This window comes from Synchiropus splendidus, chromosome 13 (genome assembly GCF_027744825.2).
Source record: "Synchiropus splendidus isolate RoL2022-P1 chromosome 13, RoL_Sspl_1.0, whole genome shotgun sequence".
Classification (NCBI taxonomy): Eukaryota; Metazoa; Chordata; class Actinopteri; order Syngnathiformes; family Callionymidae; genus Synchiropus; species Synchiropus splendidus.
Window position 1 is genome coordinate 17,085,198 of NC_071346.1, and position 17,445 is coordinate 17,102,642.

General features: G+C 43.6%; 6 non-coding genes across 6 annotated transcripts; 3 read left to right on the top strand and 3 right to left on the bottom strand.

The window, feature by feature from the left end:
• Nucleotides 1-288: 288 nt before the first annotated feature.
• trnag-gcc (transfer RNA glycine (anticodon GCC)) lies at nt 289-359 on the top strand. The gene has a single exon. It is a non-coding gene; the product is annotated as a tRNA-Gly (tRNA).
• A 435-nt stretch (nt 360-794) lies between these two features.
• On the bottom strand, nt 795-866 carry trnad-guc (transfer RNA aspartic acid (anticodon GUC)). The gene has a single exon. It is a non-coding gene; the product is annotated as a tRNA-Asp (tRNA).
• A 2,141-nt stretch (nt 867-3,007) lies between these two features.
• On the top strand, nt 3,008-3,078 carry trnag-gcc (transfer RNA glycine (anticodon GCC)). Its single transcript has one exon. It is a non-coding gene; the product is annotated as a tRNA-Gly (tRNA).
• Nucleotides 3,079-3,513: 435 nt separating this feature from the next.
• On the bottom strand, nt 3,514-3,585 carry trnad-guc (transfer RNA aspartic acid (anticodon GUC)). Its single transcript has one exon. It is a non-coding gene; the product is annotated as a tRNA-Asp (tRNA).
• Nucleotides 3,586-6,741: 3,156 nt separating this feature from the next.
• Nucleotides 6,742-6,812, top strand: trnag-gcc (transfer RNA glycine (anticodon GCC)). Its single transcript has one exon. It is a non-coding gene; the product is annotated as a tRNA-Gly (tRNA).
• Nucleotides 6,813-7,247: 435 nt separating this feature from the next.
• On the bottom strand, nt 7,248-7,319 carry trnad-guc (transfer RNA aspartic acid (anticodon GUC)). The gene has a single exon. It is a non-coding gene; the product is annotated as a tRNA-Asp (tRNA).
• Between the last annotated feature and the right edge of the window lie 10,126 nt (nt 7,320-17,445).

The following is a 17,445-nucleotide window of genomic DNA, read 5'->3' on the forward strand; positions in this document are numbered from 1 at the left end:
TGTTGTCAACATGTGAGGCTCTTGAACATTGGAAGTGGCATATTTTCCAAAAGTAATGGTTGTGACAGAGGCTTGATTTGAAGGAAACAAAATATTTCCCGTCAATTGGAGCAACGTGGGAAATGCCCAAAAAGTTTGGCACAACTTTGTTGTGACAGAGGTATGTGAATCGCAGCCGATCCAACTATCGAGTTTAGGGAAAGTTTTCCGGTGTGAAAATTTCATCTCACCAAGGAGATGCAAGTGCGTTTTAAAAAAAAAAAAAGAAAACGAATCATTCCTTCAGAAGCATTGGTGGTTCAGTGGGAGAATTCTCGCCTGCCACGCGGGGGACCCGGGTTCGATTCCCGGCCAATGCATTTGTCAAATAGTTTGTTGTTTGCAACACAGAGCACGTACTGCACAACGCAACTCTGGGTTGTGTTGCTGACACTTGGAGTTCACATGTGAGGCTTTTGACCATTGCAAGTTTCAGAATATTACGAGGTGCCAAAAAGCATGAAAGCCAACGCTCACATTGAGAGCCTGCCTGCCTTGCAGAATCACCCAAACAAATATCCATCACTGCAATAGAAGTGGTATATATTCCAAATGTTAGGGTTGTGACAGAGACTTGACTTGAAGGAAACCAAAATTTTCTCATGAATTGGAGTAAAGTGGAAAATGCCGCAATTGTCTATCACAAGCTTCTTTCGACTCCATTCCACTGCCAGACGAGTGAACCATCTTTGGGTGGTGTCCGGTGGAATGTCAGCTGCGTCCTTTACCGACATATGTGAAGAAAAGAAGAGATACTCCCCGTCGGGGAATCGAACCCCGGTCTTCCGCGTGACAGGCGGAGATACTGTCCACTATACTAACGAGGACTTGAAAGTGCTGTTTTCTACAGAGGTATGTGAATCTCAGCTGGTCCAAGTATCGCTTTAAGGGAAGGTTTTCCAGTGTGAAGCAACAGACTTGTTAAAAATCAATCATTTGGCCAAAATCTCTGTACAATTCAGTTGTGTGGCCATTCTTGACATCATCTTCTCAGCTCTCAGTATTCTGTTGGAAAGGCCCCAGAAGAAACAACCCCAAAAGGGAGCACTTATGGGAAGTAGTTATCATGAGTGACTCCACTTGAGGATAATCCAACAGGACAGTGATAGTGCATGGAACTACACTACAATACTAAATTCAGGGAAATTGTTGACTGTGGAGAATAGTGAATGGAAGTGGACACTGGTTGCCAAAGTTACCCCAACAGGAAGCACTTACTGAGTACAGAAAAACAAGCCAATGCTTCAGTTCGAGTAACCAAAGTAACTCTATCATCTGGTGGACTCGTTTCTTTGTTTCTCCTTGCTGGACACTTCTAGACTTGTACATCACCACCAAAATAGATCACAGGACCACAACACTCACCAGTGGGAATCTTCCAGCAGAAGTCCATTCAGTGGACTGTAGTTTGAAGAACACAGTTGGGCACATCCTGAGGTTTCTCCTATTCCTGAGGTGCTTCAGTGACTCAACCATGTCACTCTGGAAGTGCAGTGGTCCAAAACGGAGGGCTTCTTTTTAGACCATTTGTTCAGCCAAGGAACAGTAACTCCACCTTTTATTCATGAAGTTTCAATAGCTGGGATTCAGGAGTATCCTTGTTTTGAAGTCAAGGTTTCTCTAGAACAATAGACACTCTGGCCATTCGCTGATGCTCCCAGACATTGATGAGTCGTTCATTAGAATGCATAGACTGATGATTGTGATTTACAACCACAGTGCTGTGGAACATGCCATGGACCCTTCTGACTCATGGTGGCAGTTGTCCCAACATTACCCCAACAGGAAGCACTTACTGCACCAAGGAAGCAAGTCTGTGCTGCTGTCTGGGTTGTGTTGGTGACAGATTTTGTCCAAAGAGCATCTCTTCAGCTTTCAGTCTTCAGTTGAAGAAGCCCCAGAAGAAACAACCCCAAATGGGAGCACTTATGGAAATAACCGATCATGAGTGACTCCATTTGAGGACGTCTCAAGGAGACATTTGTCAAAAAATCTTTACTTCCAGGTTGTAGTTTTGCCTGGTATAATCACCCCAACAAGTAGCACTTACTGCATTGGATAAACTAGTGAATGCTAAAGTTAGGGTAATGACAGAGGCCTGGCTTGAAAGTAACAGTGTGTAGTCACAGCGAATTGGCAATTGAGTAACTTCTTGAAAGTTGAAAGGAAGAGCTCAGATTGGGTCAAGAGAAGGCTGAAATCATCCAGTCACCTTGAATATGACAAATGTGACTTTATTCTTGACATCATGTGCTCAGCTCTCAGTATTCTGTTGGAAAGGCCCCAGAAGAAACAACCCCAAAAGGGAGCACTTATGGGAAGTAGTTATCATGAGTGACTCCACTTGAGGATATTCCAACAGGACAGTGATAGTGCATGGATCTACACTACAATACTAAATTCAGGGAAATTGTTGACTGTGGAGAATAGTGAATGGAAGTGGACACTGGTTGTTTTCCCCCAAATTGATCGACTTGCCCCTCACCAAAAGTTAGCATCTGGACAAGAAAAAAAATCCAGTGGAATGGCTTGGATGCTTTCTTTTCTTGGGAAAGTGGGACATCCCGCATCCATTCCCGGCTAATGCATTCTCTGAGTTGTTTGTTGTTTGCAATAGGGAGCACGTACTACACAAAGGAAGCGCAACTCTGAGTTGTGTTGCTGACACTTTGTGTTCGACTTGTTGTCAACATGTGAGGCTCTTGATCATTGGAAGTGGCATATTTTCCAAAAGTAATGGTTGTGACAGAGGCTTGATTTGAAGGAAACAAAATCTTTCCCGTCAATTGGAGCAAAGTGGGAAATGCCCAAAAAGTTTGGCACAACTTTGTTGTGACAGAGGTATGTGAATCGCAGCCGATCCAACTATCGAGTTTAGGGAAAGTTTTCCGGTGTGAAAATTTCATCTCACCAAGGAGATGCAAGTGCGTTTAAAAAAAAAAAAAGAAAAAGAATCATTCCTTCAGAAGCATTGGTGGTTCAGTGGGAGAATTCTCGCCTGCCACGCGGGGGACCCGGGTTCGATTCCCGGCCAATGCATTTGTCAAATAGTTTGTTGTTTGCAACACAGAGCACGTACTGCACAACGCAACTCTGGGTTGTGTTGCTGACACTTGGAGTTCACATGTGAGGCTTTTGACCATTGCAAGTTTCAGAATATTACGAGGTGCCAAAAAGCATGAAAGCCAACGCTCACATTGAGAGCCTGCCTGCCTTGCAGAATCACCCAAACAAATATCCATCACTGCAATAGAAGTGGTATATATTCCAAATGTTAGGGTTGTGACAGAGACTTGACTTGAAGGAAACCAAAATTTTCTCATGAATTGGAGTAAAGTGGAAAATGCCGCAATTGTCTATCACAAGCTTCTTTCGACTCCATTCCACTGCCAGACGAGTGAACCATCTTTGGGTGGTGTCCGGTGGAATGTCAGCTGCGTCCTTTACCGACATATGTGAAGAAAAGAAGAGATACTCCCCGTCGGGGAATCGAACCCCGGTCTTCCGCGTGACAGGCGGAGATACTGTCCACTATACTAACGAGGACTTGAAAGTGCTGTTTTCTACAGAGGTATGTGAATCTCAGCTGGTCCAAGTATCGCTTTAAGGGAAGGTTTTCCAGTGTGAAGCAACAGACTTGTTAAAAATCAATCATTTGGCCAAAATCTCTGTACAATTCAGTTGTGTGGCCATTCTTGACATCATCTTCTCAGCTCTCAGTATTCTGTTGGAAAGGCCCCAGAAGAAACAACCCCAAAAGGGAGCACTTATGGAAATAACCGACCATGAGTGACTCCATTTGAGGACGTCTCAAGGAGACATTGGTCAAAAAATCTTTACTTCCAGGTTGTAGTTTTGCCTGGTATAATCACCCCAACAAGTAGCACTTACTGCATTGGATAAACTAGTGAATGCTAAAGTTAGGGTAATGACAGAGGCCTGGCCTGAAAGTAACAGCGTGTACTCACGGCGAATGGTTTTGGCAATTGAGTAACTTCTTGAAAGTTGAAAGGAAGAGCTGAGATTGGGTCAAGAGAAGGCTGAAATCATCTAGTCACCTTGAATATGACAAATGTGACTTTATTCTTGACATCATGTGCTCAGCTCTCAGTATTCTGTTGGAAAGGCCCCAGAAGAAACAACCCCAAAAGGGAGCACTATCATGAGTGACTCCACTTGAGGATAATCCAACAGGACAGTGATAGTGCATGGAACTACACTACAATACTAAATTCAGGGAAATTGTTGACTGTGGAGAATAGTGAATGGAAGTGGACACTGGTTGCCAAAGTTACCCCAACAGGAAGCACTTACTGAGTACAGAAAAACAAGTCAATGCTTCAGTTCGAGTAACCAAAGTAACTCTATCATCTGGTCGACTCGTTTCTTTGTTTCTCCTTGCTGGGCACTTCTAGACTTGTACATCACCATCAAACTAGATCACAGGACCACAACACTCACCAGTGGGAATCTTCCAGCAGAAGACCATTCAGTGGATTGTAGTTTGAAGAACACAGTTGGGCACATCCTGAGGTTTCTCCTATTCCTGAGGTGCTTCAGTGACTCAACCATGTCACTCTGGAAGTGCAGTGGTCCAATGTTGAGGGCTTCTTTTTAGACCAGTTGTTCAGCAACAGTAACTCCACCTTTTATTCATGAAGTTTCAATAGCTGGGATTCAGGAGTATCCTTGTTTTGAAGTCAAGGTATCTCTAGAACAATAGACACTCTGGCCATTCGCTGATGCTCCCAGACATTGATGAGTCGTTCATTAGAATGCACAGACTGATGATTGTGATTTACAACCACAGTGCTGTGGAACATGCCATGGACCCTTCTGACTCATGGTGGCAGTTGTCCCCAACATTACCCCAACAGGAAGCACTTACTGCATCAAGGAAGCAAGTCTGTGCTGCTGTCTGGGTTGTGTTGGTGAGAGATTTTGTCCAAAGAGCATCTCTTCAGCTTTCAGTCTTCAGTTGAAGAAGCCCCAGAAGAAACAACCCCAAATGGGAGCACTTATGGAAATAACCGATCATGAGTGACTCCATTTGAGGACGTCTCAAGGAGACATTTGTCAAAAAATCTTTACTTCCAGGTTGTAGTTTTGCCTGGTATAATCACCCCAACAAGTAGCACTTACTGCAATGGATAAACTAGTGAATGCTAAAGTTAGGGTAATGACAGAGGCCTGGCTTGAAAGTAACAGTGTGTAGTCACAGCGAATTGGCAATTGAGTAACTTCTTGAAAGTTGAAAGGAAGAGCTCAGATTGGGTCAAGAGAAGGCTGAAATCATCTAGTCACCTTGAATATGACAAATGTGACTTTATTCTTGACATCATCTTCTCAGCTCTCAGTATTCTGTTGGAAAGGCCCCAGAAGAAACAACCCCAAAAGGGAGCACTTATGGGAAGTAGTTATCATGAGTGACTCCACTTGAGGATATTCCAACAGGACAGTGATAGTGCATGGATCTCCTCTACAATACTATATTCAGGGAAATTGTTGACTGTGAAGAATAGTGAATGGAAGTGGACACTGGTTGCCAAAGTTACCCCAACAGGAAGCACTTACTGAGTACAGAAAAACAAGTCAATGCTTCAGTTCGAGTAACCAAAGTAACTCTATCATCTGGTCGACTTGTTTCTTTGTTTCTCCTTGCTGGACACTTCTAGACTTGTACATCACCATCAAACTAGATCACAGGACCACAACACTCACCAGTGTGAATCTTCCAGCAGAAGTCCATTCAGTGGACTGTAGTTTGAAGAACACAGTTGGGCACATCCTGAGGTTTCTCCTATTCCTGAGGTGCTTCAGTGATTCAACCATGTCACTCTGGAAGTGCAGTGGTCCAATATTGAGGGCTTCTTTTTAGACCAGTTGTTCAGCAACAGTAACTCCACCTTTTATTCATGAAGTTTCAATAGCTGGGATTCAGGAGTATCCTTGTTTTGAATTCAAGGTTTCTCTAGAACAATAGACACTCTGGCCATTTGCTGATGCTCCCAGACATTGATGAGTCGTTCATTAGAATGCACAGACTGATGATTCTGATTTACATTCACACTTATGAGTTGCAAAGGACTACATCCAAATCGGTTTACAAAGGAATTTGACAGATATACATATATTTTTGTTGCATTCATGAAACATGAAGTTTGTAATTTGCAATGATAAAATTTGGATTTTTTTCCCCCAAATTGATCGACTTGCCCCTCACCAAAAGTTAGCATCTGGACAAGAAAAAAATCCAGTGGAATGGCTTGGATGCTTTCTTTTCTTGGGAAAGTGGGACATCCCGCATCCATTCCCGGCTAATGCATTCTCTGAGTTGTTTGTTGTTTGCAATAGGGAGCACGTACTACACAAAGGAAGGCAACTCTGAGTTGTGTTGCTGACACTTTGTGTTCGACTTGTTGTCAACATGTGAGGCTCTTGAACATTGGAAGTGGCATATTTTCCAAAAGTAATGGTTGTGACAGTGGCTTGATTTGAAGGAAACAAAATATTTCCCGTCAATTGGAGCAAAGTGGGAAATGCCCAAAAAGTTTGGCACAACTTTGTTGTGACAGAGGTATGTGAATCGCAGCCGATCCAACTATCGAGTTTAGGGAAAGTTTTCCGGTGTGAAAATTTCATCTCACCAAGGAGATGCAAGAGCGTTTTAAAAAAAAAAGAAAAAGAATCATTCCATCAGAAGCATTGGTGGTTCAGTGGGAGAATTCTCGCCTGCCACGCGGGGGACCCGGGTTCGATTCCCGGCCAATGCATTTGTCAAATAGTTTGTTGTTTGCAACACAGAGCACGTACTGCGCAACGCAACCTTGGGTTGTGTTGCTGACACTTGGAGTTCACATGTGAGGCTTTTGACCATTGCAAGTTTCAGAACATTACGAGGTGCCAAAAAGCATGAAAGCCAACGCTCACATTGAGAGCCTGCCTGCCTTGCAGAATCACCCAAACAAATATCCATCACTGCAATAGAAGTGGGATATATTCCAAATGTTAGGGTTGTGACAGAGACATGACTTGAAGGAAACCAAAATTTTCTCATGAATTGGAGTAAAGTGGAAAATGCCGCAATTGTCTATCACAAGCTTCTTTCGACTCCATTCCACTGCCAGACGAGTGAACCATCTTTGGGTGGTGTCCGGTGGAATGTCAGCTGCGTCCTTTACCGACATATGTGAAGAAAAGAACAGATACTCCCCGTCGGGGAATCGAACCCCGGTCTTCCGCGTGACAGGCGGAGATACTGTCCACTATACTAACGAGGACTTGAAAGTGCTGTTTTCTACAGAGGTATGTGAATCTCAGCTGGTCCAAGTATCGCTTTAAGGGAAGGTTTTCCAGTGTGAAGCAACAGACTTGTTAAAAATCAATCATTTGGCCAAAATCTCTGTACAATTCAGTTGTGTGGCCATTCTTGACATCATCTTCTCAGCTCTCAGTATTCTGTTGGAAAGGCCCCAGAAGAAACAACCCCAAAAGGGAGCACTTATGGGAAGTAGTTATCATGAGTGACTCCACTTGAGGATATTCCAACAGGACAGTGATAGTGCATGGATCTACACTACAATACTAAATTCAGGGAAATTGTTGACTGTGGAGAATAGTGAATGGAAGTGGACACTGGTTACCAAAGTTACCCCAACAGGAAGCACTTACTGAGTACAGAAAAACAAGCCAATGCTTCAGTTCGAGTAACCAAAGTAACTCTATCATCTGGTGGACTCGTTTCTTTGTTTCTCCTTGCTGGACACTTCTAGACTTGTACATCACCACCAAAATAGATCACAGGACCACAACACTCACCAGTGGGAATCTTCCAGCAGAAGTCCATTCAGTGGACTGTAGTTTGAAGAACACAGTTGGGCACATCCTGAGGTTTCTCCTATTCCTGAGGTGCTTCAGTGACTCAACCATGTCACTCTGGAAGTGCAGTGGTCCAAAACGGAGGGCTTCTTTTTAGACCATTTGTTCAGCCAAGGAACAGTAACTCCACCTTTTATTCATGAAGTTTCAATAGCTGGGATTCAGGAGTATCCTTGTTTTGAAGTCAAGGTATCTCTAGAACAATAGACACTCTGGCCATTCGCTGATGCTCCCAGACATTGATGAGTCGTTCATTAGAATGCACAGACTGATGATTGTGATTTACAACCACAGTGCTGTGGAAAATGCCATGGACCCTTCTGACTCATGGTGGCAGTTGTCCCCAACATTACCCCAACAGGAAGCACTTACTGCATCAAGGAAGCAAGTCTGTGCTGCTGTCTGGGTTGTGTTGGTGACAGATTTTGTCAAAAGAGCATCTCTTCAGCTTTCAGTCTTCAGTTGAAGGAGCCCCAGAAGAAACAACCCCAAATGGGAGCACTTATGGAAATAACCGACCATGAGTGACTCCAATTTGAGGACGTCTCAAGGAGACATTGGTCAAAAAATCTTTACTTCCAGGTTGTAGTTTTGCCTGGTATAATCACCCCAACAAGTAGCACTTACTGCATTGGATAAACTAGTGAATGCTAAAGTTAGGGTAATGACAGAGGCCTGGCTTGAAAGTAACAGCGTGTACTCACAGCGAATGGTTTTGGCAATTGAGTAACTTCTTGAAAGTTGAAAGGAAGAGCTCAGATTGGGTCAAGAGAAGGCTGAAGTCATCTAGTCACCTTGAATATGACAAATGTGACTTTATTCTTGACATCATCTGCTCAGCTCTCAGTATTCTGTTGGAAAGGCCCCAGAAGAAACAACCCCAAAAGGGAGCACTTATGGGAAGTAGTTATCATGAGTGACTCCACTTGAGGATATTCCAACAGGACAGTGATAGTGCATGGATCTCCACTACAATACTATATTCAGGGAAATTGTTGACTGTGGAGAATAGTGAATGGAAGTGGACACTGGTTGCCAAAGTTACCCCAACAGGAAGCACTTACTGAGTACAGAAAAACAAGTCAATGCTTCAGTTCGAGTAACCAAAGAAACTATATATCTGGTCGACTCGTTTCTCCTTGCTGGACACTTCTAGACTTGTACATCACCATCAAAATAGATCACAGGACCACAACACTCACCAGTGGGAATCTTCCAGCAGAAGACCATTCAGTGGACTGTAGTTTGAAGAACACATTTGGGCACATCCTGAGGTTTCTCCTATTCCTGAGGTGCTTCGGTGACTCAACCATGTCACTCTGGAAGTGCAGTGGTCCAATATTGAGGGCTTCTTTTTAGACTATTTGTTCAGCCAAGGAACAGTAACTCCACCTTTTATTCATGAAGTTTCAATAGCTGGGATTCAGGAGTATCCTTGTTTTGAAGTCAAGGTATCTCTGGAACAATAGACACTCTGGCCATTCGCTGATGCTCCCAGACATTGATGAGTCGTTCATTAGAATGCACAGACTGATGATTGTGATTTACAACCATAGTGCTGTGGAACATGCCATGGACCCTTCTGACTCATGGTGGCAGTTGTCCCCAACATTACCCCAACAGGAAGCACTTACTGCATCAAGGAAGCAAGTCTGTGCTGCTGTCTGGGTTGTGTTGGTGACAGATTTTGTCCAAAGAGCATCTCTTCAGCTTTCAGTCTTCAGTTGAAGGAGCCCCAGAAGAAACAACCCCAAATGGGAGCACTTATGGAAATAACCGACCATGAGTGACTCCAATTTGAGGACGTCTCAAGGAGACATTGGTCAAAAAATCTTTACTTCCAGGTTGTAGTTTTGCCTGGTATAATCACCCCAACAAGTAGCACTTACTGCATTGGATAAACTAGTGAATGCTAAAGTTAGGGTAATGACAGAGGCCTGGCTTGAAAGTAACAGCGTGTACTCACAGCGAATGGTTTTGGCAATTGAGTAACTTCTTGAAAGTTGAAAGGAAGAGCTCAGATTGGGTCAAGAGAAGGCTGAAGTCATCTAGTCACCTTGAATATGACAAATGTGACTTTATTCTTGACATCATCTGCTCAGCTCTCAGTATTCTGTTGGAAAGGCCCCAGAAGAAACAACCCCAAAAGGGAGCACTTATGGGAAGTAGTTATCATGAGTGACTCCACTTGAGGATATTCCAACAGGACAGTGATAGTGCATGGATCTCCACTACAATACTATATTCAGGGAAATTGTTGACTGTGGAGAATAGTGAATGGAAGTGGACACTGGTTGCCAAAGTTACCCCAACAGGAAGCACTTACTGAGTACAGAAAAACAAGTCAATGCTTCAGTTCGAGTAACCAAAGAAACTATATATCTGGTCGACTCGTTTCTCCTTGCTGGACACTTCTAGACTTGTACATCACCATCAAAATAGATCACAGGACCACAACACTCACCAGTGGGAATCTTCCAGCAGAAGACCATTCAGTGGACTGTAGTTTGAAGAACACATTTGGGCACATCCTGAGGTTTCTCCTATTCCTGAGGTGCTTCGGTGACTCAACCATGTCACTCTGGAAGTGCAGTGGTCCAATATTGAGGGCTTCTTTTTAGACTATTTGTTCAGCCAAGGAACAGTAACTCCACCTTTTATTCATGAAGTTTCAATAGCTGGGATTCAGGAGTATCCTTGTTTTGAAGTCAAGGTATCTCTGGAACAATAGACACTCTGGCCATTCGCTGATGCTCCCAGACATTGATGAGTCGTTCATTAGAATGCACAGACTGATGATTGTGATTTACAACCATAGTGCTGTGGAACATGCCATGGACCCTTCTGACTCATAGTGGCAGTTGTCCCCAACATTACCCCAACAGGAAGCACTTACTGCATCAAGGAAGCAAGTCTGTGCTGCTGTCTGGGTTGTGTTGGTGACAGATTTTGTCCAAAGAGCATCTCTTCAGCTTTCAGTCTTCAGTTGAAGAAGCCCCAGAAGAAACAACCCCAAATGGGAGCACTTATGGAAATAACCGACCATGAGTGACTCCATTTGAGGACGTCTCAAGGAGACATTGGTCAAAAAATCTTTACTTCCAGGTTGTAGTTTTGCCTGGTATAATCACCCCAACAAGTAGCACTTACTGCATTGGATAAACTAGTGAATGCTAAAGTTAGGGTAATGACAGAGGCCTGGCTTGAAAGTAACAGCGTGTACTCACAGCGAATGGTTTTGGCAATTGAGCAACTTCTTGAAAGTTGAAAGGAAGAGCTCAGATTGGGTCAAGAGAAGGCTGAAGTCATCTAGTCACCTTGAATATGACAAATGTGACTTTATTCTTGACATCATGTGCTCAGCTCTCAGTATTCTGTTGGAAAGGCCCCAGAAGAAACAACCCCAAAAGGGAGCACTTATGGGAAGTAGTTATCATGAGTGACTCCACTTGAGGATATTCCAACAGGACAGTGATAGTGCATGGATCTCCACTACAATACTATATTCAGGGAAATTGTTGACTGTGGAGAATAGTGAATGGAAGTGGACACTGGTTGCCAAAGTTACCCCAACAGGAAGCACTTACTGAGTACAGAAAAACAAGTCAATGCTTCAGTTGGAGTAACCAAAGTAACTCTATCATCTGGTCGACTCGTTTCTTTGTTTCTCTTTGCTGGACACTTCTAGACTTGTACATCACCATCAAACTAGACCACAGGACCACAACACTCACCAGTGGGAATCTTCCAGCAGAAGTCCATTCAGTGGACTGTAGTTTGAAGAACACAGTTGGGCACATCCTGAGGTTTCTCCTATTCCTGAGGTGCTTCAGTGACTCAACCATGTCACTCTGGAAGTGCAGTGGTCCAATATTGAGGGCTTCTTTTTAGACCAGTTGTTCAGCAACAGTAACTCCACCTTTTATTCATGAAGTTTCAATAGCTGGGATTCAGGAGTATCCTTGTTTTGAAGTCAAGGTATCTCTAGAACAATAGACACTCTGGCCATTTGCTGATGCTCCCAGACATTGATGAGTCGTTCATTAGAATGCATAGACTGATAATTGTGATTTACAACCACAGTGCTGTGGAACATGCCATGGACCCTTCTGACTCATGGTGGCAGTTGTCCCCAACATTACCCCAACAGGAAGCACTTACTGCATCAAGGAAGCAAGTCTGTGCTGCTGTCTGGGTTGTGTTGGTGACAGATTTTGTCCAAAGAGCATCTCTTCAGCTTTCAGTCTTCAGTTGAAGAAGCCCCAGAAGAAACAACCCCAAATGGGAGCACTTATGGAAATAACCGATCATGAGTGACTCCATTTGAGGACGTCTCAAGGAGACATTGGTCAAAAAATCTTTACTTCCAGGTTGTAGTTTTGCCTGGTATAATCACCCCAACAAGTAGCACTTACTGCATTGGATAAACTAGTGAATGCTAAAGTTAGGGTAATGACAGAGGCCTGGCTTGAAAGTAACAGCGTGTACTCACAGCGAATGGTTTTGGCAATTGAGTAACTTCTTGAAAGTTGAAAGGAAGAGCTCAGATTGGGTCAAGAGAAGGCTGAAGTCATCTAGTCACCTTGAATATGACAAATGTGACTTTATTCTTGACATCATCTGCTCAGCTCTCAGTATTCTGTTGGAAAGGCCCCAGAAGAAACAACCCCAAAAGGGAGCACTTATGGGAAGTAGTTATCATGAGTGACTCCACTTGAGGATATTCCAACAGGACAGTGATAGTGCATGGATCTCCACTACAATACTATATTCAGGGAAATTGTTGACTGTGGAGAATAGTGAATGGAAGTGGACACTGGTTGCCAAAGTTACCCCAACAGGAAGCACTTACTGAGTACAGAAAAACAAGTCAATGCTTCAGTTCGAGTAACCAAAGGAACTCTATCATCTGGTCGACTCGTTTCTTTTTTTCTCCTTGCTGGACACTTCAAGACTTGTACATCACCATCAAACTAGATCACAGGACCACAACACTCACCAGTGGGAATCTTCCAGCAGAAGACCATTCAGTGCATTGTAGTTTGAAGAACACAGTTGGGCACATCCTGAGGTTTCTCCTATTCCTGAGGTGCTTCGGTGACTCAACCATGTCACTCTGGAAGTGCAGTGGTCCAATTTTGAGGGCTTCTTTTTAGACTATTTGTTCAGCCAAGGAACAGTAACTCCACCTTTTATTCATGAAGTTTCAATAGCTGGGATTCAGGAGTATCCTTGTTTTGAAGTCAAGGTTTCTCTAGAACAATAGACACTCTGGCCATTCGCTGATGCTCCCAGACATTGATGAGTCGTTCATTAGAATGCACAGACTGATGATTGTGATTTACAACCACAGTGCTGTGGAAAATGCCATGGACCCTTCTGACTCATGGTGGCAGTTGTCCCCAACATTACCCCAACAGGAAGCACTTACTGCATCAAGGAAGCAAGTCTGTGCTGCTGTCTGGGTTGTGTTGGTGACAGATTTTGTCCAAAGAGCATCTCTTCAGCTTTCAGTCTTCAGTTGAAGAAGCCCCAGAAGAAACAACCCCAAATGGGAGCACTTATGGAAATAACCGACCATGAGTGACTCCATTTGAGGACGTCTCAAGGAGACATTGGTCAAAAAATCTTTACTTCCAGGTTGTAGTTTTGCCTGGTATAATCACCCCAACAAGTAGCACTTACTGCATTGGATAAACTAGTGAATGCTAAAGTTAGGGTAATGACAGAGGCCTGGCTTGAAAGTAACAGCGTGTACTCACAGCGAATGGTTTTGGCAATTGAATAACTTCTTGAAAGTTGAAAGGAAGAGCTCAGATTGGGTCAAGAGAAGGCTGAAGTCATCTAGTCACCTTGAATATGACAAATGTGACTTTATTCTTGACATCATGTGCTCAGCTCTCAGTATTCTGTTGGAAAGGCCCCAGAAGAAACAACCCCAAAAGGGAGCACTTATGGGAAGTAGTTATCATGAGTGACTCCACTTGAGGATATTCCAACAGGACAGTGATAGTGCATGGATCTCCACTACAATACTATATTCAGGGAAATTGTTGACTGTGGAGAATAGTGAATGGAAGTGGACACTGGTTGCCAAAGTTACCCCAACAGGAAGCACTTACTGAGTACAGAAAAACAAGTCAATGCTTCAGTTGGAGTAACCAAAGTAACTCTATCATCTGGTCGACTCGTTTCTTTGTTTCTCTTTGCTGGACACTTCTAGACTTGTACATCACCATCAAACTAGACCACAGGACCACAACACTCACCAGTGGGAATCTTCCAGCAGAAGTCCATTCAGTGGACTGTAGTTTGAAGAACACAGTTGGGCACATCCTGAGGTTTCTCCTATTCCTGAGGTGCTTCAGTGACTCAACCATGTCACTCTGGAAGTGCAGTGGTCCAATATTGAGGGCTTCTTTTTAGACCAGTTGTTCAGCAACAGTAACTCCACCTTTTATTCATGAAGTTTCAATAGCTGGGATTCAGGAGTATCCTTGTTTTGAAGTCAAGGTATCTCTAGAACAATAGACACTCTGGCCATTTGCTGATGCTCCCAGACATTGATGAGTCGTTCATTAGAATGCATAGACTGATAATTGTGATTTACAACCACAGTGCTGTGGAACATGCCATGGACCCTTCTGACTCATGGTGGCAGTTGTCCCCAACATTACCCCAACAGGAAGCACTTACTGCATCAAGGAAGCAAGTCTGTGCTGCTGTCTGGGTTGTGTTGGTGACAGATTTTGTCCAAAGAGCATCTCTTCAGCTTTCAGTCTTCAGTTGAAGAAGCCCCAGAAGAAACAACCCCAAATGGGAGCACTTATGGAAATAACCGATCATGAGTGACTCCATTTGAGGACGTCTCAAGGAGACATTGGTCAAAAAATCTTTACTTCCAGGTTGTAGTTTTGCCTGGTATAATCACCCCAACAAGTAGCACTTACTGCATTGGATAAACTAGTGAATGCTAAAGTTAGGGTAATGACAGAGGCCTGGCTTGAAAGTAACAGCGTGTACTCACAGCGAATGGTTTTGGCAATTGAGTAACTTCTTGAAAGTTGAAAGGAAGAGCTCAGATTGGGTCAAGAGAAGGCTGAAGTCATCTAGTCACCTTGAATATGACAAATGTGACTTTATTCTTGACATCATCTGCTCAGCTCTCAGTATTCTGTTGGAAAGGCCCCAGAAGAAACAACCCCAAAAGGGAGCACTTATGGGAAGTAGTTATCATGAGTGACTCCACTTGAGGATATTCCAACAGGACAGTGATAGTGCATGGATCTCCACTACAATACTATATTCAGGGAAATTGTTGACTGTGGAGAATAGTGAATGGAAGTGGACACTGGTTGCCAAAGTTACCCCAACAGGAAGCACTTACTGAGTACAGAAAAACAAGTCAATGCTTCAGTTCGAGTAACCAAAGGAACTCTATCATCTGGTCGACTCGTTTCTTTTTTTCTCCTTGCTGGACACTTCAAGACTTGTACATCACCATCAAACTAGATCACAGGACCACAACACTCACCAGTGGGAATCTTCCAGCAGAAGACCATTCAGTGCATTGTAGTTTGAAGAACACAGTTGGGCACATCCTGAGGTTTCTCCTATTCCTGAGGTGCTTCGGTGACTCAACCATGTCACTCTGGAAGTGCAGTGGTCCAATTTTGAGGGCTTCTTTTTAGACTATTTGTTCAGCCAAGGAACAGTAACTCCACCTTTTATTCATGAAGTTTCAATAGCTGGGATTCAGGAGTATCCTTGTTTTGAAGTCAAGGTTTCTCTAGAACAATAGACACTCTGGCCATTCGCTGATGCTCCCAGACATTGATGAGTCGTTCATTAGAATGCACAGACTGATGATTGTGATTTACAACCACAGTGCTGTGGAAAATGCCATGGACCCTTCTGACTCATGGTGGCAGTTGTCCCCAACATTACCCCAACAGGAAGCACTTACTGCATCAAGGAAGCAAGTCTGTGCTGCTGTCTGGGTTGTGTTGGTGACAGATTTTGTCCAAAGAGCATCTCTTCAGCTTTCAGTCTTCAGTTGAAGAAGCCCCAGAAGAAACAACCCCAAATGGGAGCACTTATGGAAATAACCGACCATGAGTGACTCCATTTGAGGACGTCTCAAGGAGACATTGGTCAAAAAATCTTTACTTCCAGGTTGTAGTTTTGCCTGGTATAATCACCCCAACAAGTAGCACTTACTGCATTGGATAAACTAGTGAATGCTAAAGTTAGGGTAATGACAGAGGCCTGGCTTGAAAGTAACAGCGTGTACTCACAGCGAATGGTTTTGGCAATTGAATAACTTCTTGAAAGTTGAAAGGAAGAGCTCAGATTGGGTCAAGAGAAGGCTGAAGTCATCTAGTCACCTTGAATATGACAAATGTGACTTTATTCTTGACATCATGTGCTCAGCTCTCAGTATTCTGTTGGAAAGGCCCCAGAAGAAACAACCCCAAAAGGGAGCACTTATGGGAAGTAGTTATCATGAGTGACTCCACTTGAGGATATTCCAACAGGACAGTGATAGTGCATGGATCTCCACTACAATACTAAATTCAGGGAAATTGTTGACTGTGGAGAATAGTGAATGGAAGTGGACACTGGTTACCAAAGTTACCCCAACAGGAAGCACTTACTGAGTACAGAAAAACAAGCCAATGCTTCAGTTCGAGTAACCAAAGTAACTCTATCATCTGGTCGACTCGTTTCTTTGTTTCTCCTTGCTGGACACTTCTAGACTTGTACATCACCATCAAACTAGATCACAGGACCACAACACTCACCAGTGGGAATCTTCCAGCAGAAGTCCATTCAGTGGACTGTAGTTTGAAGAACACAGTTGGGCACATCCTGAGGTTTCTCCTATTCCTGAGGTGCTTCAGTGACTCAACCATGTCACTCTGGAAGTGCAGTGGTCCAATATTGAGGGCTTCTTTTTAGACCAGTTGTTCAGCAACAGTAACTCCACCTTTTATTCATGAAGTTTCAATAGCTGGGATTCAGGAGTATCTTTGTTTTGAAGTCAAGGTATCTCTTGAACAATAGACACTCTGGCCATTCGCTGATGCTCCCAGACATTGATGAGTCGTTCATTAGAATGCACAGACTGATGATTGTGATTTACAACCACAGTGCTGTGGCACATGCAATGGACCCTTCTGACTCATGGTGGCAGTTGTCCCCAACATTACCCCAACAGGAAGCACTTACTGCATCAAGGAAGCAAGTCTGTGCTGCTGTCTGGGTTGTGTTGGTGACAGATTTTGTCCAAAGAGCATCTCTTCAGCTTTCAGTCTTCAGTTGAAGAAGCCCCAGAAGAAACAACCCCAAATGGGAGCACTTATGGAAATAACCGATCATGAGTGACTCCATTTGAGGACGTCTCAAGGAGACATTGGTCAAAAAATCTTTACTTCCAGGTTGTAGTTTTGCCTGGTATAATCACCCCAACAAGTAGCACTTACTGCATTGGATAAACTAGTGAATGCTAAAGTTAGGGTAATGACA